General features: G+C 40.6%; 1 protein-coding gene across 6 annotated transcripts in view; it reads right to left on the bottom strand.

The window, feature by feature from the left end:
• NDST2 (N-deacetylase and N-sulfotransferase 2) overlaps positions 1–24,925 on the bottom strand; it is a 125,746-nt gene that overhangs the window by 36,607 nt on the left and 64,214 nt on the right. For 3 of the 6 annotated variants that reach the window (XM_030951015.1, XM_030951017.1, XM_030951018.1), the window contains one exon: positions 14,062–14,121. The exons of 2 other annotated variants lie outside the window; for them this stretch is intronic. The gene's annotated coding sequence lies outside the window, so the exon portion shown is untranslated. Of the gene's footprint in view, positions 1–14,061; positions 14,122–20,789; positions 24,292–24,925 lie in introns of those variants that run through there. One more of the 6 variants, XM_030951019.1, reaches the window with a different exon arrangement.

The following is a 24,925-nucleotide window of genomic DNA, read 5'->3' as shown; positions in this document are numbered from 1 at the left end:
TCTAAGTCCTGCATACATAAACTAAGGGCCCAATTATTGTCCTCTCACCTGAATGCCAATTTCCCAAAGCATTCAGAGAGGAAGACTCCACAGATGAGCTACAGGTGAGGATTCTGTGCTCAAGAGACCAACATTAGAAGTTGCCAGAGAAACTTCAGTGCCCTGTTTGGTTTCTGTCCTTCAGTTTTTGTAGGGTTAGAAGAACAAAAGGACAAACAGCATTATCACGGGAGATGAGACAGGGTGGGACATTAAAATCTCAAATTTCTCTTTGTGCACTGGTCCACAAACAGAAGAAATGGGTTCAAAGAATCTTTGAGACAGTGAGACTTCTTCATGTACTCTCTGGGAGGGAGCCAGACATCATCCTAAATGCTAGGGAGTTCAAGGGTAATGAATTCCCTAGCTGACTTCAGTCCTTTACTCCACTTTTACCTTGATGTGGTTACACATTCCGGAAATCCATCCGGAAAATGGGAATCATATTACACAAAGATGCTGAGCATCAATGCCTCCACAGCACTTTGTGAATGTATCAGAATGAATTGGTATCCTGGTGTTAGCTGGGTAAAACACAAACTTCAAAACAGTGATAAGGGTGGGATTGCCACCACTTGCTGCTCTACTGCAAACACTCCAGAGAACCAGATCTGAGACAGACAAAGTCCAAAATTCTCCATCAGTCATCAATTAGCAGAAGGACTGTAACTCAGCTTGGTTTGCTGACAACAAACCAAGGAAGGGGTGAAAATTCTCTTCCCCTCCACTGCATTTTCCAGGCTCTCATACATTTCCTTTCCTTCACTGCTGTTATTTGCATCAAAACGGGAATCGCATTCATTCAACAAGAGCCACCTTGGAGGTTAAACTACAGGCAGTGACATTTAATTTATTGAGAAGGGGGAAGACAGAGAGTTTATTTTAGGTCAAACTGCTGATATGAAGAATCACCTTAGACTCTGCAAACACTCTGCTAAGAATACAAATAAAGAGGACATATAGGAGGTCCTTTATTTCTATGGGAGAGTTCCACTTCTCTCCACAATGCTAAACAGAGTAGTCCACCAACTGATGGAACATCTGCAGGCTGAATCAATGCCATGAATGCTTCCACCTCAGAAGTAACACCTTATCTTCTACCCCCTGCTCCTTAGGGAAATACAAACCAAACAATCTATCAGTGGGAGACTCTGGAGGTTTTTATTATGTGCTCTCCCCACATTCCCATCTCTCTCCCCAGGAAGACTCTTTGGCCTTTACAGGAATATATTCTGCATTTGAATTTTCAGTATAAAAATTATTTACTTATTCTGAAATGAAGCACACAATATAGAGTGGTCACTAAGCACCAGAAAAAGGCTGAAAAGCTAGGACACACTAAAGCAGAGAGGGGTAAACATCTCTCTTTGGGTTTTTTCAGTTCCAAAAAGGAGGGTCTCTGCATAATCTCAGTTCATGTAAGGGGTATGAAAAAGCAAGACTATGCTGTATTCATACAATACCTAACTTCACAGCCTTTTGTTTGGAGGAAGGCATCACATTGACTGAAAGCAGTTTTTCAAATAGCAAGCTACAAAACCAAATTCCTTTGAGGAATATTTTGCATTAAAAGTGGCTTCATACTTGCAATGCAATATTCCAGCACCAGCCATATTCTAAGAACAATGTGTGCTCCCTCTCCACAAGCCCCTAGGCTGTGCTTGCTGACTCTACAGTGAATTTGTTATTGCCTTAAGAGAGCATTAGATAACGAAGAGCTCAGAGTTTTCCTTTCATTTCGTGCCTGGGCTCATCATAATGTGTGCAAGTAGGATTAGTCTGTAGACCTTCTTTACATGCTCCCCCCCTCCTATTTTCCAACAACCCAACATTTTTTACAAATGAGTACTATTAAAGTGTCTCTTTTGAAACAAGGTTATTGAAACCATCACCTTCTTTTTAGTGTTGCAGAGAATAAGACAAAGGTCCCAGCTTTCAAACATAACTGAATGCTTCTACTACTGCACCAGGTGACTCCTTCACAAAGCATCAGAAAACAGGCACCCCACAGAGCGATAACTACTCTAATACCTGCTCCTGTCCAGCTCTGCTCTACAAGTGGCACTTCACCCTGCTGGAAGAAAAATTCAGCAAGGTCCAGGTGTGAGAGGAGGTACAACAACAGGGACATGTCTTTATACACCCAAGTGGTAACGCCAGGCTGAACGGGGGCCTTGCAATGTGAGCTTAACTGTGCCTTGAGGCAAACGGCTGCTGTATTCCTGAAACACCTCTGACATGCTGCAGCATTTTACTGTGCCTAACATTGCTCTTCCACAGGAAGGACAGCAGCAGGGTTAACAACTTTCTGTTATGTTTCATCTAAGGTGAACAGTTAATACAGCATTTCCAATGGTTTAGAGAAAAGAGAATGTTTATATTGAAAGATCATTTGTATTTTTAGTAATTTCCTTCAAATCATCAAAGCTGAAAAGCCACATGGGAGGCTGCCTAACAATTCCAGCAGTGATGTAAGATCCAAGATTTTTGTAGTCAGCAGCAACCCTTCAACAGGGTTCTTTGGCTCTCTTGTGGTTAACCACGCCTATCAAAATACACCTTTTCTTTATATCTTTGGGATTCTTGAACTGGATGGCTTATGGAAAGGCCACATCCTAAAACAATATGGAAAAAAATTCACTGCAATTTTAGCTAACCTGAAACATATGACATCACTTAAACAGAGACCATCACCCTTCCTCATCCTTAATGAGCTGAATTTGGGGAGTGAAGGGGAAGGGTAGAGAAGGTAATTGAAAACTGTCTCCTCTTCCATATAGCCACATTTGTGAGGGCAGGTTTTAGATAGCAACAGTCTACACTGTTGCTTACAATGCAGGCTAACCACCTAACTTATTTTTGTTACTTTAAGATGAAAAACCAAAGACCGTTAAGAAAAGAGGCCTGGTGAAAAGTCTCAAGTCTATGCTCCAGGCCATGCTCTTGCTTTCTACATCTGCAGTGTCTGGCCAAATTTCAGAAGCATCTGTACTATTGACATGAATGTCACTGGTTAATAAAAGAATATTTTCAAAGACTCAAATTCTGTTTAATGTGCCTTGACCAGGAGAATGTTAGCTACATGTCAGCTCGAGGATCAAGAAGTTTCTCAATGACCAGAAAAACCCTCAATGTTCCAAGTGAATCTCTTTTCCAAGAAACTAAAAAATAATGGAAATCAAACACAGTGTTAACCACAGGATCATCATTTACTAGTCTGTGGTTAAAGGAAAAATAATATGTATAAAAATTTCCATTTCTAAGCTTTCATCTTGCTAAATATTAATTAAGCAGAACTACCTTTGCTCTTCAGATGCAAACAAGAATTTAGATTGCTGTGTGACAAAACACTAATAATTGTGGTTTAGTCCTCAGAAAACATGTAAGGCATCATCTGATTTTTAAAATGTTCTCTATATTGGGTCTGATCTTTACAGTGATTTCATCAATTACCAGTATTGCTGATATCTCTTCATCTACCAGTCTAGTAGCCAAGACAATGAAGGTTCAAGGGAGTATCTATTTATAGTGCATCATGAGGAGCAGCCTAGGCAAAGGCGTGCGCAGCTACAACCACCTTCCCCCCTGTGCTACTCAAGTGCATTAATGAGCCACCAGTTCATCACAGGCCAGATTTCATCCTCCTCCAGCACATCTCAGAACATGAATTTAACCCAGCAGCAAGGTTAGATGCAGAGACATTCTGTGGGGAGGGAAAAGGAGAGCAGGGGGAGGCAGAGGAGAAGGAACTAACAAAGAGTTTAATGAGCAAGGAACTAAAGCAGGCATATCAGTATGAGATACAAGCCCTGCCAACTCCACTTAGTGCACTGCCTAATACAGTCACTGAATAGCAGCTCCTCTATCCTCCTCTCAAAGCATTGTCCTTGCAGATAATGACTGGTTAACAAGCAGTCAAACAGCAAGGCATGAAAGAAAACAGTGTTTCCTTGTAACAACCTAGGTACCACTTAGACAAGGAACAGTGAAGATAGGCACGAAGATTCAAATTCCTACCTTTAAAAGTGAAATCCTTACATGCAGTTACTCTATCCAAAGAGGTCAGACAGTCAGCAACCCAAGGAAAGACACAGAGCCAAATGGAAAGCGAGAAAGCCTGAGAGCTGGTCTTCACAAAAATCATACAGTGAGTTGGCCTTTCTGGGGAAGGGCAGCTGGGCTGCACAGTTGGTAGATGGATAAACCATTAGTACCAGCAGCTGCCTTCCTTTTACTCAGTGTTGCCAAAATCTCTCACATTTTGTCAACCTAAGGATGCTGTAATTTTAAGCACAAGCAAAAGGAAAAATATAAATAAATTCATGCTATTAAAAAGAGCACATTAGTGCTGAGCATAAGCACCATTAAATACTAGCTGCTACACCATACTGCAGCTACAGGCAGGTGGTGGGCAAAGCACAGTCCCACATAAACAATCCAAAAGCACAGCTCCCTTCCCCCCAGAATCTATCTTGCCTTGTAGCTCCTCTCTGAAAAGCTTCCATGTCACTCCCTGAAATCTCAGGAACAATGAGAGGAAAGAAGGAAGATGGTGTGCAAAGGAAGGCATGGTCCAGTGCAAAGGAAAGCATGGTCCAGTGCTCAGCTTCTCATGGCACACGGCAGATTCGAGATGCGACTCAGGGTGGGAACAGCTCCTCCATTCCTCTCTCCTCTTACACACTGTGCATCTAATCACAGTGGGGCGTTGAACTCCATTTGCACGGCAGACAATGGGATCTGGCAGCAGTTCAAAGGCATTTATAGCAAAGTGACTGAACAAGCTCACTGCTGGCGCAGGCAGGCAAGCACGCAGAGCGCCCCACTTCCCTCCCTGTCACTACTCAGGCTGCAAAGGCAGGTGCTGCACCATGGGCAGCCAGCTCTCCTTTTGTGGCAAGAGTGAAGGAGGAAACCAAAAAGGTGCCCCCACCAAGAACAGCGGCACCTAAACCCACATCAATAAGGTACAGGGAGGTGGGGAGTGAGTGGGGGAAGAGGAGGGACAGGGAGACAGAGAAGAGAGAGGCTGGCAGGCAGAGGGAGAGCAAGCAGGCAGGCGAAGGGGAGAGCGAAAAAAGGGAGCCCACAGACAGCAGTGCCTGGCACCCTGACAGCCGGCTGCCAGAGTTCATCTTCTGAAGCTGTCACGGGTTTATGGATGCCTCTAGACTGACAAGATGACAAGATGAGAGAAACTACACTCAGAAAATGTATTCAGCAGCAGTAAATTGCTTCTCTTGCCCTAATGTGGTTTGCAGCTTCACTCAGGGAACTGATCTCATTTGGGGCGGTGCAGGGAGCAAATCAACTATGTATATTCAGACACTATTATTGGAATCTGGAGACTGGAATAAATCTACAGAGGGACAAAGAAAAATCACCTTCTTGTGCACCACTAATAAAAAATTAACATGTTAAAAGAACAAATACATAAATCTCAGATTATGCTCTGTCCCTGTGTAAGCACTTTTGGTAGCAATGGTTGGGGGGTCGGGCAGGAGCTAAATTCCTGAAAGCCTGGCACAAGAGGGGCTCTCTACTTCAAAAGGTGACAGGAAACGGTGCTGTAGAGAAGCAGAGAGACAGGCAGGAAAGGAGGCACTTCCTACCACAGCAGCATACTCTGCTCTTCAAAGATGCAATGCCCCAGGTATGCTCAAAGTTGTATCCTTTCCCAGTCAGGGTTTGGGAGTAGAGGGTTTTCAGACAGGATGACATACTAGCACACATCTCTAGAGGGGTTCCTATAACAGGAGCTGACAGTGCACAGCAAACACTTCTGTAGTAAGACAGGGCAACCTTAATGCAATGGAATGTTACAGGGTAGTAGAGAGCACTCTGGAAGAGCCCCGAATCTCACTGATTCATCAAGTGCCATCTCTGTTGTAAAGTGAAAAAAATCAGAAACAAGGGTCAAGTACCAGGCTCTTGGGTTTACCTACTATGATTTAACCAGCTTTTGTAGAATGTCCAGCTTTAAGGTCTGCCTCAAAGATATTTCCTACTGTCTCATTGTTTTAGCAGGACAAAAAAAAAAAAAAAACCTGGAAGCTAAGGTAGAAAATGTTTTTAAATGCTTATTAAGAGTAAGTTATTTTCCTTTTGAATTAACAATAAAACTCACAATAGGTTTTTTTTCTGTCCTACAATGGCACAAAGATTTGCTCAGTGTTTTTTAATCCTAGAAGATACATTACAAATACATTACATTACCTTATATTACAAAAAAAAAAAAAAAGCACAAATTCTTCACTGAAGTATTTCAGAAAGGAAAGCACATAGCCACAAAGATATTTATTCCTAAGAGGCAAATAAAAGACGAGGTGCTGAGGGATAAGGATTACACACATAAAACTAGGGCTGCTGTTCTAATCAATCAATTAAAGATAAATTGAAGTTGAGCACCTTTGAAAAATGTTGTTTCCACATCTAAGAGAGGAGACAATTCTCTATTTTGCTCATTCAAAAAAAATCATCTCACATACATGTCATGCTACAATGCAGCACTGCGAATCTGCAAGCCTTTGTGAACTGCAGATGGATAATGCTGACAAAAATTTTCGAATAATCATAACCTAAAACCATTACATTTTTTAGCTCCCAGTAAACAAACGCTTTCCATTCAAGCTGCAGTATGCAAACAGCAGATGTTGGAAATCTCTTGATACTCCACTAATCAGAAAGATGACAGAAAATTCTGACTCCACACAACAAAGAACCAGTTTTTAGAATAACTGAGATTTTCATGATGGGTTGCCACTATACACTTAATACACCTTTCTCCAGTCTCCAGTGTTATAGAGATTCAGGCTTACTGGACACTTGCTGGTAATCTTTTCAAATCTATTAGTTTAGAAAACATTAGAAAGAAGAATTACTACTGATCCATATACATGAAGACAATTAACTTTTGCTCACTGCCTCAAGTCACAACTTCAGTATTTCTCTCAAATGCTAGACTTCCTCTTCTTCATCCTCCTTAACCAAACCTCCTGCCCTTTCCCATGCCCCACCAACTCCCACAACTATTCCACAGTGTCCCCTAGATCAATGGCAACCAGAGGAATAACTTAGCCCAACTGAGGTTAAGCACCATTTAGGGGCAAGTACATGAACTATGTCTTCGTGCTAGCAGGTAGTTCTGGTGAGATTTCAATGGTATTTTTCTACACAGTTCAGTCCTAATTACCCTGCCATAACACAATAACATAGCTCTGCACAGTGTCGGTTTGTGGTGATCTTTTCCAAAGAGCCCTGGAAATAAAGGGGGAAATTACGAATATTGCTACCAGTCAACAAACAGTCTCTACTGCTGCTCAATTTAAGGACAGTCTCCCCTTGCAGGCAGCTTCCCAGTCATTGGGATAACCCTGTAGGTCTTTCAATAACATGCCCAGTGCTGACTGTGATATACAAGGTCTTTCTGACACTACTGCACGATCTTTATATTTGCTACTCAATGGATTTTAATCACAGATACAGCAGAGGCACAACTGCAGAATTATACAACACCAGAGCAGTGGGTCTCCACCGGAATCAGCAGATTACTTCTGAGGGGTCCAAGAAAATATTACCTAGAAAATCAAGCCAATCCTCAGAAGCTTTAATTCTGTGTAAAGATGTCAGTATCTTCATTAGGTAATATTTTTTTAGATCTGTGAATTAAAACAGATTGAAAAAGTAATTTTTGTGAGGGTAATGCCCAGAAAAATGAAAACAAATTCAAAATATCTAGTCATGATTCAGATGAAGTCTCTCTTCTGTCACTGGCTGAAATTGTGCATGCTGCAGTATTTATGGACCAGCCAGTATCTTTCCTCTACTTCTAATACCTGGAAATAATCTGGAAAACTCATCTAAAAATCAGAACTAAACAACTCAAAGAAATAAAAGTGTCTTTTAGAGTCCCTACACCTTAAGAAACAATCATGGTTTTTACAAAAATGTCAACAGTATTTGCAGTATTTCTACCTCACCAGGGTCATACTATATAATGGCGTAATTTCTAAGATGTTGATAAAACCCAAGCTGTTTGCTGTGTTTTGTATCAGCTTAAAAGAGCACATGATACCAAGGTAAATATGTTTCAACTAAGTGGCCTTAGATTGTAAATAGCCCACTCTTGAAACATTAAACAAAAAAACCAGTAAAATTCGACTGTCCAAGCAAATCTGCTTACAGACATATACTGAAATCCTAACTTCATGAAGCAGGACACTTGATAATCCTCTTGGATGCCTCTCATTTACTGAGCTATACTGCAATGTTTACTGGAATTTTCATGAAGACTTTAAACAGCTGGACAAAACACATTTTTCATGCCCTGCCATGCTCAAAGGGTATGTTTTTCTGTTACATGTTTTCCAAAATACCTCAGGTTTATTATGCTTTTCACACTGATTACACTTGAGAAACAGTCAAGGCCTAAATGGTTCTGGCTTCCATGACATAGGAAGCCATGTGCTTGTTTAGCTTACATTATTTGAAATTTTTTTCTTGATCAAGTCTTATTTGTAAGCCATCATACACAATAGCACTAATATTTCTATCTTAAACTCCAGACAGAAATACACAAGAAATCTAGAATGGTTTATGGTAAAGTGCCAAGTAAAACTTACCCAAGTTCTTCAGACACACACACACACACCTTCCCCATCCCCAGTCTACCCTGTTCACAGATCTTGTCACTCCAGGGCTCTGTCCACCATCTCACTAACTCACTTTACCATATTTACAGCTGAAGATAACACACAGGATATAATGTAGCCAGTCCCATAAATCTTGAAATTCTCCCTGAAGCCAGTGAAGACCAAACACATTTGTGTGTAAATTTCCCTGAAAAAATACCAGCAAAGATAGGTTACTATTGAGGTACTTAAATACTGCACCTAGTAGCTGAAAAAAAGTTTATTTCCTTTAAGCTTCTCCATTCTTCCTCACCCAAATATTGATACAGAATATGTATTACCTTAGCTCTTTTCAAAAAGATAGTTGGGCACAACTCAGACTTTCTAGGGATCACTAAGGGAGAAGGTAAAACTTCTCATGCACCTTAGCAGCTATGGAAGGGATAAAAGATTCAAGGATGGACTTAACCCAGCCAATATCTGCTTGTTAACAGAAGAACAGTTTCCTCTCCTGAATTTCCTCTTTAACTAAGCATAACAGAGATCCACCCCAAAGCACAAGGAAGACTACAATTAAACCCAACAAGCGCTTATTGCCTTAACATGCCATGTGAACACTGCCAGAATGGAGGCCGGGATTGGGCTGAGAAAGGAGATCGACTTTGCAGACTTGAGCAGGTAGCATCTCTTCAGCTTCAGTCAAGTCATTTTATTTGCACATATTTTGGTAAATTTCTAGCTGGCTTGAATGTTCATGTCGCCACTGGTGAAATCTACCCTACCTGAAATTCAATCAAAGACAGTAATGTCATATTATCCTTTTTTGTACTGGCACTGAAATAGAAAACAAGAGTGGTTCTTGAAAAGGTCCTTCTTGCCACTCTGGTTGTAGTTGATGTTGGAATTAAGAGTGGAAACAAAACAAAGCAAAGCAAACAAACAGCAAAAGGTTTGTATCCTAAAAATACACCTCTGTCTCTAACAGCAGGAGACAAGTGAACCACTATCCACCCCATTTGGAATGAGTGCCTATCCAGCAAGGCAACAGTTTCTGAAGCCAGAATAAACATGTGAGTGAAAACTCTTTTCTTTTTCTTCAGTGGAACAAAGAGGCTTTGTAATTGATACCAGTTATATAATTAAAATTCGTGTGAGATGGCAGTAGAGGGAACAAGCAACCTTTCATCCCATTAAGGAACTAAAGGTGTCAGTACCTGAGGGCACCATCAGCCTTTGACGACATGGACAACTGTCAAGTGGACTCCATGCACTCCCTCTGCACCCTGATTTAAAGCTGGGCCTGGCCCCCTGCTCTCTGCCTGAACTTTGCTGCAGGTATACCTGTCTGCAGCCCTGCCTCTGGCTTCAGCTCCTGGATTGACTTAGGCTGTAGGAAGCTCTTCTTCTGGGAAGATCCCTCATATATATGGTGTAACTTGAACCCAGTTCTGTCCTTGGCCCTGTCCCTGGGTGGCCTTTGGACCCACGATGCTTCTCTGACTCCAACCATGTCTTAAACTCCTGGATGGAACCTCATTGCTCCCTCTTAGGTGGGAGTGTCAACAAACTCTGTCACTAGGAGCCAGCTCTGCCTGCCATACTCAGACCCTGTGGAACTGTGCCCCATCAGTGGCGGCACTGCTGCACTGGGGTCACCCTTGCCTTCTGACTTGCCTCAGCTCCTAGCTCGTGCTGTGCCCTCACAAGAGGCTGATGCATAGCGGTCGCAGGAACAAATTTAAAAATCAATGGAAGCAATATTCATCTCTTAACTGTCAGCCGCCCAGGTCTTTTCTGGGAAGCCCTCCAAGTTGTCCGTAATCAAAACCTAAGTTGATTTCTGAAGCCTTTAAGCATGGCCTTCAGACAGACCTTGGCAGTTTGGTGTGGGCCTTGGACCAACACCTTTAATACCAGATACAGTAAATAAAATCTGAGAGACTAACAGAGTTTTGCAATATATTAAGCACACGAATAATTCTGTGAAAGAAGGTGAAATAAAGGAAGAATATGCATCTGCATTTATAGAAGAAACCTAACAATAATGTGTTACTTTTAATCTTCCATGTTAAGGGAGGGGAACAGCTCTTAATATATTGAACGCAGCATTCCCCAGCTATGATATTCATTTAAAATGCATGATGAACAGGGTAAAAAGGGTCAGAGTTAAGCCATTCAATTGACAAATAGATGATACATCCAGAAGGGAGGAACATGCCCTCACAAAGGACCCTAAGTCATGCCCTTCTGCTTTGTAATTAATTATTTGTTTCTGTTCAGCTGTGCTCACATTTCTTATCTCACAGATCTCCAAAGCCCACTTGGGGACAAAGCATGTTTAAATGGAGGAAAGGATAACGAGGTTAGTGGGTATGGCTATGCAGGTTGCTAGTCTTACATGGTCTTTACCCTTCATAGTGCTTACAATTTCAGGTAGTTAATTAATTTTTGTATTAATCTTTAATACTTGACAGACTCATCTTCAGCAATGGCCAATCCTTAAAAATGATGTAAATTGCAACTGGCAAAAATCCACTATGATTGTGCCAGTTCTCAAGCATCAGACCAATAAGCTAATTAAAATGTTTAAAACTAAATCCTGTCCAAGGACTAGAATTCATCCCTATTGAAAAAATGTGGCACAATGTCATGAAGACACACTATTTAAATAAACTAGCACACCTCCAGAGATGTTTCAATGACAGCATCTCTTTGATAATATCAGGTCAATTCCACAAAGTTTCAGAGGAACTGGCTTACTGCAACCTGCTCCAGACATGGAGATGAAGAACTGGTGACTGCAAAGGTGACTGACCTGGCAGACAAATCCTTATTAGAACCAACTAATAAAACAAACACAGTTAGGAACTAGAAAAAGTTAAAATATAATAGAAGAGAAAAGAAGTTATTTGCCCCTCTATTTCTGCTACAACTGAACGGAGCTGAGATATCTCACAGGAAAATAAAGACTTTTGGGAAAATAAATGTTTTTTGAAAAGTATGCTACAGGCATTTTGGCATTCCCTTTCTGTAATTTAACTGTGGGATATTGCTGGCATAGGCAGGAAGCATTAAGACATTAGTCTTAAGCAGTTAGTAAGTATTGCTAAGGATGAACTAACCATGTACTAGTACAAGGAAAGCCTAAATTCCACTTTTAAATTAATAATAACTTTAATTTTCCAATAACTCTGCTTTTATGTAGAATAAAATGGATTCTGCATGGACTACCTGGCTGTATATTCTACCTGCATGGTCCCCTTTCCATCTCCTATAATTTCTACATTTCTGCTGTCTTTCCCATTTTCTACCCTTTGTGTCAATGAAATCAGTGGTGTAGTAGCAATTTACTGTGGCTCTACCTTAAGTCAAACATTGCTCTCCCTTTGCTCCTCTAGCCATGTTGTCACATACACATTGACACTAGCAGAACACAAGAAGTGTTCCATTAATGTTTTGACTCTTTAACTTATTATAAATATCTATCAATTTCACATGTGAAAGTTACACCAAATGCTCTGGAAGTACATCACTCTTCAAGCTGAGTAGAATGCTAATGTGGTCACTACACTCATTCTACTCCATGTCAAATTTTGTGCAATTTATTCTTTTTAAAATCTTGAGTTTGCAAACTTAGCTGCAGCTTCTTTTACCAGTTTACTCTTCACAAGAATGTACTGCAAGTATACAAACATGTATCACACATTTCAAGTAATTTTTGTTCCTTTACTAGTCTCTCTGCAAATATCACCTGCAAAACTGATAAAAAGCTTACAGGAGACAAGATTAAGTACTTGAATCACACTGGAATGAGCTATGATAACAGGGTCACACCACCTACATAGGTCATACCTCTCTTCCAAAATCCTTTTATCCAACCAAGGCCTAAGGAATCTTGTCTACATGTCTCTAGAAAACTCAGGGTTAGGCTTGTGAAAAAGCATAAAGCTGCAGTGTGAGTGGCTGCCAAAAGAAAGTGGGACCTGGGTGGCAATCAGCCTGGGAAGAAATCTTTCATTTGGGCAACAGTATCAGAGCCTTAACAGGAAAATTCAGTAAAGTTCAGCTTCTGGTCGACATACAAAGGAATTTAGAATTGTAGCATACGTAGGGCTCGAAGAGCCCAAAGTCTTTGTTTCAGCATATCCACCTTGCCTTTCCTCACCACCTCAGCTACTGTACACTGGAACTCAGCACTAAGCACCAGCTCTGTAATCTCCTTTCTATAAACCCAGGCTACATGCCTAAGTCATGAGCTGTTCCATCCCCCCATCTCTGCCCCACATTTTCTGCACAGTCAAAGCCATAGTGGTCTACTCATAAAAAGTAATCTGAGAAATCCATACAACACTCTTTAAGGCATGAAAAAGTATTTCAATCAGATTTGTTCAGAACAGATACAGAACTAAACCGTCTCTGTTCTTTCCAAGAAAACAATCTAAGAACCTTTCACTGGACCACATCATCTGTCTTTCTACTGCACTGATTGTAGGAACTTTCACTTCTAAGACAGGATTAACACTTCTGTAAGTACATTAGCACCCGAAAATCATAAATATTACAGGAGGCTGAATCTCTGCAAGTTTTCCATCAGACAACTTGGCAGAACAGTGCTTTTTTTTTGCTACATTAGAGTGCAGTATTCAAACATATATACTAAATAAACTCCACAAGAATAACCTTCCCTCACTATTCATCCAGACAGAAATGAGGGGGGAAACAAAGTAGGACTCCTTTCCTTCAGCACAGAATTTTGACCAATCCAGTATTTCTATTTTTAATTTTTAATTACATTTATGATATTTCCTGTGGGTTTAAGTCATGAATGCAGTTCCAGTATGCTGGGAGCAACATAAATAGTTATTCCCAAAGGGATCTTACAGCTGTTATGCACGGGTCAGAGACTCTGTGAAACGCAAAATCTGAAACTTTAAAAGCTTTTTAGCCCACATCCTTCCCATTTCTTTTCAAAGGCAGAGTTAATGGATAATGAATGACATTGCCCCAAATTTTGCCCAGAAGGTATGGAAGTAGTAACTCTATCTAAATAAAGTAATATTTAGCAGTAAGCAACCCAGTAAGCAACCCAGTCGTATCACAGTATTGCAGTCCCAGAACTGCATCAGAAATTCCTTCCTGATCTAAATTAACTCATCTGCCACTTTATGCTGACAACTGTACAACTGAAGACCAGAGACATGAAATTGTTTCCTCTGCAACTCTTTATAGAGGGGTGAAAGAGAGTGCAACTTTACTCTGCAACAAAATAGTCTAGCCCCCTCCTAATCCATAGCTATTTTCTGACATGAGACTGCTCAGGAGGACCTGAGGCCTTCCCCTCACCAAATCTGAATATTTCAGTCCATAAAAATGCAAAAGATTGTGCACTTACCTTTGATCACAGCCGGGTGAAGGAAAATACTCATCAGTTGCTTCACTCAGGAACAAGGTTCTGTTAAAAAAAAAAAAAAAAAGAGACAAAACAAAATTTTCCCTCTCCCTCTTCCCTAAGTTAGCCTTCAGCAGTGTTGGTAAACATTTACTTAGCAGGAACACCTTCGCTCTCCACAACCAAGGTAATGATTACATTACACTAAACAGGGCATGAGGACAGATGGAGGCCATGACAACAGCCATGTTGGCAATGACTAGACAATGACACAGGGCTGCACTGCAGCAACCTCAACTGTGCATGAGTGAGAAAGTGTGGGGCAAGATGAGAAATGAAAAATGCAGGGGGGAAAAATCCCCCAGTCAACAAACCAGGAATCTGGATTTAGAACCACAAAGGAAAAAGAAAGCTCACAGAACAAGCAAATTCAGTATGAACTGAGAGAACTGGAAATGCCAGCACAATCTGAATGGGATTTCTCACACCTGTTCATTAATACTGTCATCTTTGAAACAACCAACAAAGCAAATTATAACATGTTACCTTCTTTTGTCTTAGCCACAGCTAAATCAGTTCAGTAAAACTTCAATGGTGTGACAAAGTTTGTGTAGTTTATTCCCAAAGCCTCCAAAATTAGGTATACTGTGAAATAAAAACAAGCCACCCCAAGGAGGGAGTCACGCCCTCCTCCACACCTCTGCCTGGCTGGCGATCACAGGGATGGCAGTGCTCTGTGAAGCAGCTGAAGCTCAGGAAATGTGTCTGTGTACACATACACACCGAGACAGGCACACAGAGCAGCTGGCCAGGGAGGGCGTCTCAAGAGTCACCAACACCCCCAGGGAGGGCACAGACTAGACTGCTATAATTTTACTATACCTGTTGGACAGCCTCTGAAATTGGATCTTTCACATCAGGTACCTCTGTAGCCTTCCAGTTCACACTGACCCTGATTCAGCAAAAAGTTCTGACCTTTGAGTTGCCAATAATCTTTAATACCTCTACAGCCAATTACTGAACAAGAACCACACTTGCCCTGCCTGTAAATATAATGAAGCACACCCAGCTCTCTGCCTTCCTCACATAATTACAAAAGCAAAAGTTTCTCCTTTTTCCTGGTTAGATAAAGATTAGTTTAGTAAAAAAACCACCTATCCTTTTGCAGGATACAATTTTTCTCTTTTCTTTTGATCCATAATTCTTATCTTCCTTCATTAAATAGTTTGAGAAAGCAGAATAAGAAGCCCTTCATGCCTGGCCTCCGCAGATCCCAAAACACCAGGGTAAACATCAGAACAGCCAGATGAAACCACAAAACAACTAAACTACAGAAGATGTGAATGTTTGATTCCACTGTAATAAGAACTGACAACTAAAGAAATGTTTTTTTCACAGTACAATCCCGTGAGAATCATTGAGAAAAACAGTCAAATTAGGAAGTTAATTATTAGCAGAATCTATAAAATTCTACCCTAATGGTAGTCGGTAAGACCCACACAAGCAGATACATCAACACCCAGCTACTAGCATTTAATAGAAGTTTCCCATAGGGGTTGGCTCTCTGTTTCACTGCAAAGTATCTTGCACTCTCTGGTGTAAACTATTATCAAGATGCTGATTTGGAACAAGATACAGTATCACTCTGATCTAGTTGATTTTACTTTCCAGAATACAGAAAACTTGAAAAAACCCAAAAGGATTAGCAGATAGCAAATGCAGGGGAGATGCTCAGAGGGGAACATAAGTTTCAAATAATTTTGTCTTCAGCTTTTAAAAATTCAACTTACTCCTGCTTACAGAAACTCAGAAAACTGTTATAGGAAGGAGGTGAAGAAACTGCTCTTTGTGCCAATTTTCCACTAAGGCATGTCAAAACAGATACAAGTAGAAATGCAACAGAGCCTGGTAAGAAGGGGGCAGAATTTAATGCCGGCTGAATGGTGTAACAGGGAATTTAAACTGAACGCAATAATTGATAAGTGATTAAACACAAAGAACAGAGCAATATTATCAACCAGACAGAAAAATCTATCAGTAAAATAGACTGGACTTGGCCAAATCTGATTTCATGACAAGATTTATTTTACAGAACCTCAATTAAAGGAGTGGTTTAATGCAAGATGAAAGGGATGACACTGTTGTTGTTTCCACAGAAAGCCAAGTGAGGTGGCAAAAAACTTACCTAATGATTTCCCATTTCCCTCCTCCATACATACTCTTGTGCCTATGTCATCCCTGAGAAGCAAACAGATCTGTATGTTTGCAAAGCCCTCAGCACAAAGTGAACATTACACCATTATCAACAGCTGCTTAATACCAGCTCCCAAATGCTGAACAGAAGAGGCAACCCCACATTTCATCTCTAGGCATCAAAGCATTTACTAATGGAAACGAAACTCTGCCTAGCACACAATCAAGTGATTTTGGAAGGATGTCATTAACTCTAGAAGCATCATACCTTTTCCCATGTTTGTATTTACTTGCAAATTCACCAGCCATAACAGTGGAGTGGGAAAGCTCAGGAGCTTGTGTGCCAGCCAGGCAGGCTCCTGCAGGAACTCCTGTTAGTCAGGGTGTGTACCATACAGAGACTCAATAAGCAGTGACATTTGTATTTCTGACAGCTTTATTTCTTCAAACACCAGTCACACTGGAAGTTTCACTTTACTTTTTTGCTCCAGAATAAAGGCCAAATCTCAGTATAACAGATGCTGCCTGAAAATCCCATGACACATATGAGAGCACGTGTGTGGTCCCCCTTCACCATTACAAGATAAAACGGCTTTCAGGAAAATGAGAAGGCTGTTTGGTTTTTTTAAGCATAAAAACCTTAATATTTACACTAATCAAATATAACAGGGTCTTCTTAGTCAGAAGAATACCATTCACATAGCAGCCCAACCAGGCAGAACTATTTTCCCATTAAGATCGTATCCTCAGTCTGGGCAAACAATCCAAGTCACACTAGACAGACAACACTTCTACCCTGTATGTCTCTGTAGTAATTACACCAAAGAAACACAACTGTCCTTAGCTTAAAAATATTAATCATTTTAAAAGCCCAAAGCACAGCAAAAATATACAATGATAAAGCATACATGGGGAAAAGAGAATATAGCTTGATGTAGTGAAAACATGCAAATATTTACAGGAATATGAGAATAGAAGGAAATACAGAAATAGAGAGTAGGACACAGAATAGGAAGCCCTACTTACAAAATGGTGGAAATTTTAGTTAATTTTCGCCAAAAAATAGAATTCAGAATAGAAACCACAGCCACTTAAGGTCTGTATTCCTTCAACAAATACTTTATAAGAATTGTGCAGTTTTACAGTTCAAAGCTGCAAAAAGATGAGCAAAGACAGGGTTGGCTTTCCAGTGGTTATAGGAAGTAAGTATGGATGGGCTGCAGCAATCAAACTGGAAAAAAGGAAAATATACATAGAGAAGGAGAAGAGGAAAGACAAAGCTATCTGGGAATGAGTGAAACCAAGGAACAATTATCAGAAAATACTACTGTCTGAAACTGCAAATGCTCTAGAAAAAGGACCATGCAGAAAACTGCATTCACTGCCAGAATCTCCAAACAAGTGAAAGAAATGGAAAATAGGCAGCAAGGATATACTTGAAATAGTTAATTAAGGACATCAGACAACAGAACACATGTATACATCTACCTTCACATATTTATGTGAAACTACACCTGAAATACTGCATCCAGCTCTGGAATACCCAGTATAGGAAGGACATCAACCTGTTGGAGCAAGTCTAAAAGGTGGAGGACCACCAAGATGATTAGAGGGTGGAGCACTTTCCTGTGAGCAAAAACTAAGAGAATTGGGACTCTTCAGCCTGGAAAAGAGAAGACTTTGGGGTGACCTAATTGTGGCCTTCCAGTACCTGAAGGAAGTCTATGAAGAAACATGCAGAGAAATTATTTACAAGAGAATGTAGTGACAAGACATGGGGGAATGGCTTCCAACACATACTAGGAGGAAATTCTTTACTGTGAGAGTGGTGAGACACTGGAACAGGTTGCTCAGAGAAGTTGGGGATGTCCCACCCTTGGAAGTGTTCAAGGCCAGGTTGGATGGGGTCCTGAGCAACCTGGTCTAGTGGAAGGTGTCCCTGTCCATGGTAGAGGGGTTGGAAGGAGATAATCTTTGAGGCCCCTTCCATTCTGTGATTCCATGATAGTTCCTTTATTACTCATACACATACATCCAGCAGAACTGGTTTAGAAAGGGAAATGTTTTCTGAGACACACTGAAGCTCTCATGTGAACTTGTATTTTTCATAAGAGAAAGCAGTCTAATTTTCAGAGTTCTAGATCTGATCCCTTAAATTCCTCCTCTCCCTCCTGTATGAGGGCTGTCTTCAACATAATTCACCAGCAAATTTTTCACAACAGGAGAAAAAGGCAGAACCATCTGATGAGGGAGAAGCATCAAGGTCACAGCACCCAGCCTGCCAGACTTCATAAGTGTCTGGCTAATGTTCACAGGCTCTATGATGTGATTCTTGAGGCTCTCCTGTGCAGGGCCAGAAGCTGGACTTTGATTATACTTGTGGATCCCTTCCAACTCAGAATATTCCAAGGTTTTATGATCACTTTGATAATGTTAAGCAAATGGCTTAGTACAGTTCATCATTCATCCACTGCCCTAGTTCAGATCTCGCATGTCCTTTCGGGGCATCACCTTGCCTGTGCACAAAGGAAAGGATTCCTCCCTATGAGCCCATTCACGGCACGAAGGGCAGGTGGCCCAGGCCCTGTCTGCCACCAGCATGGCTGTGCTTGCTTGCAACCATGCTGCTCTGAAATGCCCATGGCCCTGACTGCTTCAGCAGGCTGATTTTCAGAAAGGCCAATACAAGCAGCGAAGTGTTCAAAGAGTAACGCTGTCTTTGCCTCTGCCCTTTTCTCTCCTGCTATCAGCTTAGCTGCAGGCCACTGGACAAGCAAAAAAGCAAACCAACTGCAATCAAGGCCAATGGGGAAAAAGCTATCAGTAGCCTTCTTCCCAGTGCTGCAACCTAGCAGCTGAAATCACCTTTGTGAGAAGAAATTTGTAAAGAAAGGGGGAATGACTACAATATTAATAAAAAGATCTCTCCTAGTTCTCATTTGTTTTTGCTCTCATCAGGTGGTAGGAGGGATGCAGCATTCTCAGCTGATTAAACTCCATTGCTACTCTTCCCCCTTCCTCTCCACTCCCACCCTTTGTTTGTGACTGTTGCTTAACGAGCAAAGAGTCTTGAAGAAGGAACAACTATGATTTATGTATTACATAGATACATGTTGAATGACTGTCAGTTTCCATCCTGCCACAGAGCCACTGCCTTCTGGCAGCAATGTTGTAATTAAGTTGATAGCATTGAGTATTCTCTGAATTACTGGGTTAAAGTAGTACAGCACTGTATTTAAACCTTTCACCCCATTCAGATAATTTAAACAATTCTGCTAATGGCTTGTTTAGGCTAACCCTCCTCAAAGCATTCCAAATTAAGAGCACCCAAAAGGACTAAAGACACCTAGTTTGGTACTTGTCTTTTCCTGGTCCTAGTAAACCACAGCTCACACAGTCAAACCAATGCCTTATCCCTCTGCACCTGTCACAAACCCATTGCTACCTTAAGAAAAATAGCATTAAAAAAAAAGCAGCAAACAAATAAACCAGATTAATGAAAGACAATCATGTGTTATGGTTCCAGATATCCTGAAAATGCCCAGGTGCCCAAATCCCACAGGAATGAACTTAATGTCAACCAAAAGCTACTTAAAGGTTTTGTACCTAAATGGTGACCCCCAGTGAAGCTGACAGCTACCATGGAGAATTTGAAGAGGAAGAGAATAATTTGCTTCTCTCATTTTATTCTTCTATTAAATAAAGAAAACTAAGCCAGAAGCCTGTCAGCTTTATGTTTTTCCTTTATCACTGTCAGTATTTGATCTGGACAGTGTTGCCTCTTCAGGCTCCTTATGCCTACTTTTATCTCTGTCTTTTAACATAAATGACATGCACTCTACATTGCAGAGCAGATTCCTCCAATATCTCAGATGCTGTTGGGAAAAGAAGTATAAACAGCTCTTTGCTTCACTTCACCCATGAGCCTACAATGATATGAATCTGCAATTCTAAATTACAACTCACCCCCACTAAGAAATGAACTCAAACTAGAATTAACATTGTTCATTTTTATAAAGGAGGAACCAATTAAGCCAAAAATCTCTACACAAATATAACATAGAAAACACATTTTATATGATGGTAAAGAGACGCTGAAATAAAGAAAATGGAGTTTTGCCCATAATTCAATGTAAATCTGCTGTTTAAGTAACTTTCCTCAATCTGCTGTTTAAGTAACTTTCCTCCTATGAACCTCATTGACGTTCATAGTAGTAACCTCCAAGATGCCCAAAAAGTGGCAATACCACAGCTGGCTGTACAGAAAATAATATATAATAAAAAGAAATACTCAATCCAATAAATCAAGTAAAAAATTACAGATAGTTTTCCTGGATACAAACACACAGAGCTGAATGAAATCCAAAGAAGAATAAATATAATATCTTGAAGCCAAATTGGGCAAGACTTGTTGCAGATTGCCTGTATCCACACCTGCATATTTCCATACATGGAACGGAGAAAACAGGTTATAAAAAAAAACCCATGCTTTTAGGGGAGTGAAGGAAAGAAGAAATTAAAACTTCCTACCCAATTACCTTTTACATGCTTGCTTAGTGTTCAGCCCCAAATTCAGCTTAGCCAATGCTCAGACACAGACATATCTTCAGGGTTTTCCTCACACTTCAGGAATGATAGCCTTCTTTCTCTTTCCACAGAGTCTTCTCAAGCTCTGCTCCTCACTGCTACTACTTTCCAAAATGCCCAAATACCTGATTGCTGATGATTAAGATTGCAGGTGCAGTCAGTTGATGAGGAATACACAAATGTTGAACAGACTGTTCCCTCCTCCCTCGGGGCTCCCAATTGTCACTGAGGTTGACTGTATAAATGCTCAAACCATCACCAAACCTTCCCACATATGGAAGCAGATACCTGATATACCCAGAGAAATCTCCACTACCATATATGCTTGTTTGGCAAGTATATTTAAATACACTATTTTACTCAATCATTCCCCTTCCTTTATGTTTTCTGGCATGCAGAGGTAAAACAATCTGCTGCACAAACATATTTTGAAAGATTACAAATGATGCAGTTGCTTGATTGTACTGTACATTATGCCTGGAAAAAAAATCTTTGCATAAATCAGTAATCATGAGACAATAATACAGATTATGGATACTGAGAGAGCAGTGCCAGAACGATCTGAGGAGAGCATTATCAATTCTTTCAATGCTAAAGGTACAAGGACTTAGCTGCCTAATTTTACTTGATTTTATGAAGTCAACAATCTGACTGTGGTTGAATTGTAAGGAAGAATGGCATCTGCAAAAAGGTACACATGATCAACCAACCTGAGTTCAAGGAACACCACAAATGCTTTGAGATTAGCAGTCAGAAAAGCCTGCAGATTCTCTAGGACACTGAGTTATGATCAGGGAGAAGACTGACTCATGGAAACACAACTAAAGCAGCTCTGTGTGGCATTGTTTGAGAGCCACCGACCCAGAAAGGCACTAAAGTAAAGCTGTACATAACACTCTCAATGCAGACAGCACCCAGCTCTGTGCTCTTCTGCTGGAAGGGAAACACTGCATGAAGCTCCACAATTTCATAGCTCACATTAACAGCTAAAGGAGCTTTGGGCTTGCAATGAAATAAAAATTTCTGCTCACCTTCTTAATTTCCTTTCATGTCTCAAGTTAAAAGCTCTCTGCTGCCATCCTTCTTTCTCTTCCCCTCTCTTACTCTATCCTTTCACAGTAATTCTGAGTCAAGCAGATTAAACTCCCCGTGTTTTCATGCAAACATCTAACTTTCCTGGCTTCACTGGAATCTCAGCAAAGGTCCCCCTCCCACTCCTCTCATCCCAAGACATTGAGGCATGCACAACTTTCCCTGAGCATCATTTCGGAATAAGGCCACACTTGTATTTTTAAGAGAGGCATCCAGCCAGCTGGAGGTTTCTTTATGGTTTCACTAAGTGAAAAGCCTTTTAGACTTGTAGACTGAGCCAAAACTTTGACCTACCATGCCCTTGTGGGGCCAACAACATTCTTCCACTACTTGAGAGAGAAAGTACATGAGCTGTCAGTTTGGACAATGCACTCAGGCACATGGTGGGATTCTTGGGGTGTCCTGCACAAAGACAGGAGTTGGACTCGTTCATCCTGATGGGTCCCCTGTAAGTCAGCATATTCTGCTGTTTTATGGTTCTTACTCTATGCAAAAATTGTGCAACATGGCAAGGGAGTATTATCACTGTATACTATCAGTGTTTCAGTAGAAAAAAAACACAGAAAGGTCCCATGTGCAGGGCAAATATTTTTTAAGACTTGGAATCAACTCTGCTCCATTTTAAGGCAGTTAGAAAAAAATATTCTAAAGCAGAAGATCTGGTTTGAGCTTCAGAACACATTCCAGTGTCAGTGTGAGAATCTGATCAAATGCTTGTCAGAACCATCAGAAGCATTTCCACTGAATTGAACAAGCACTGGGTCAGGATCTAAATTTATGTTACGTCAGTATTTGTACATACATTTACAGATATATACACCATGCTGTACACTACTATTGTAATTTTTTTGCATGTAATTGTCTAAGCATTACACATGAATCACAGCAAAGGGTTGGGTTTTTTTAATAATAAAAAATTCCTTCTCCTTTGGGACCCAGCCATAACCCATTCTTATCTCTGTAATAACACAGATTTTCATCTCACTAATCTTCTTCCATCCTCAATACAAAAAGAGAATTTGCAAAGTGGATGACTAACCAACCCCCTTTCAGTTAAGCATCACTTTGCTTAGGTGTTTTGACACTCCTAAGCTATATTTTTCTATTCATTTTTTTGAAAATGCATGTTCCTTTTGTTTCCCTAGATTTACAACAGACAAAGTCAGAGACAATGCTTCATTTGAGTTACCTCATAAATCAGCAAAAACATAAGGGGAAACTGCCTATTCCATCTTAGGAGTGCATACAGAAATTTGTCCAGCCTTAGATAACAAACCATCTTGCTGGTAAACTGCATAACCCTCACACTGTCCTGAACACACTGACACTCCCATGAACTAAGGCATCTGCAGATTATAAGGCTTTTCATGGGAAACAGTTCTTTTCTCATTCCTTCTCTTCATCTTAACTACCAGTCTAACCTGAATTGTATAAACCAAAGGAAAATAACTTCCCAACTGCCAACACTTAAATCACTTTGTACTTCCAAACCACCATTTTCACCAGGCAAAGGCTCTGCCATCTCACCCTCACCCAGACTCAAGTCTGACTCAACTGTCAAAAGAAAAACACAACTGTTCAAATACAACAGCATTTAAGCCTTCTGTCAACAGAATAGCAGAGCTCTCCCTAAAACAGGCTAAGTATAGTTTTTCTGATCTACAGGACAGAAAAACTGAGAAAGAGAACACAAACTTGGACATTTACCATGTCAGCAGCAGAACTGGGTACCTGAGGACACATAACAGAGTTCACAGTCTCTAACCATTGCCTTTTTGCCTCGGGAGCACTATTTTGTGTCCAACCAGAGCATTCCCCTAATTTTCTCCTCCCATGGAACACAGGCCATGTTCTCTGAGGTTCCTGGCATAGGCCAGGGCTGAGACTGTGATGCTCTCAGGGTTTTATCTTCCAGGTGTCATCCTAAATCACCACAAACATTAAATATCCAATATTCAATACAGGTCACCTCAAGTGTTTACCAAAGCAAAAAGGCAGATTTTGATGAAAAAAATAACTTCCCACTAAAAATCACAGTTCCTCCCTTTTTCTTCCTAGCACCTTGTCTCCTATTCCAGCTCACCCTCAGTTTTAATAGTTTCCCTACCAAAGAAAATCCCACACTGCCTCACAAAATTTAGAAAAAAATTTCTGCAAGAAGATTAATACCTTCTTACCTATAAGAGCATAAGTAATTCTAATAAAACCAGATTTTAGAGGTTATCAGAGCAATCTTTTCCCATTTTCAATGGCAGCTGGATGACAGTTTTCTGTCTCTTTCTCTGCCTTTCTTGTCTATCTCTGCAGGACTCAAGCTAATAAAGCTTCCCATTAATGAAATGACTATGCCAAGGTACTGGCAGATGGTCCTGTGTTCCAAGCACATCTTCCCATTCCCTCCCTCCCAGAAGTCCTAATCTATACACAGTGTAATCGCCACAAAAACATATGCTCCCTGACAGAGAGCTTCCCTCCCATTATCTCTGTACTCCAGGGGATTGCCCCGAAACCTCAGTGACACAAAGCAACTCCCTTCCTACTCAAGTCTCAGTTTCCTATATGCCTGAACACACATTCAGCAGGTCATGGCTGAAGTACCTGTACAAGGCTTAAAATCCATATTAATCTGTCTGTGATACTGCCCATAGCCTAGGCTATTTCTAAGTAAAATGCACAGACACAAATCCATACCTTCTTTTTAAAGTAATATATAGCTGATATTTCTAATGTGCAACACTTTGTTACCTCTTTACTTACAGATTCCTAATAACAGTGCACGAGCCTTTCTCAAAGACAAAAGCCATAAAGGCTAATTTATTACATTGGTTACCAGGAAATCTCTTGAGCAACACTTTCACTTAAATGCTGAGTCAGTTACTAATTGGGTATCTCATATATCTTAAAATAATCTGTTTGTTTCATCTGGTGGCTCCCTCTCCCCCATCAATTTAATCAGATTATTGTGATTGATGAATTCATTAATATGGTCATTGTA

The sequence above is a fragment of the Camarhynchus parvulus genome, chromosome 6 (assembly GCF_901933205.1).
Source record: "Camarhynchus parvulus chromosome 6, STF_HiC, whole genome shotgun sequence".
Classification (NCBI taxonomy): domain Eukaryota; kingdom Metazoa; phylum Chordata; class Aves; order Passeriformes; family Thraupidae; genus Camarhynchus; species Camarhynchus parvulus.
This window is presented reverse-complemented; position numbering and strand designations above follow the sequence as displayed.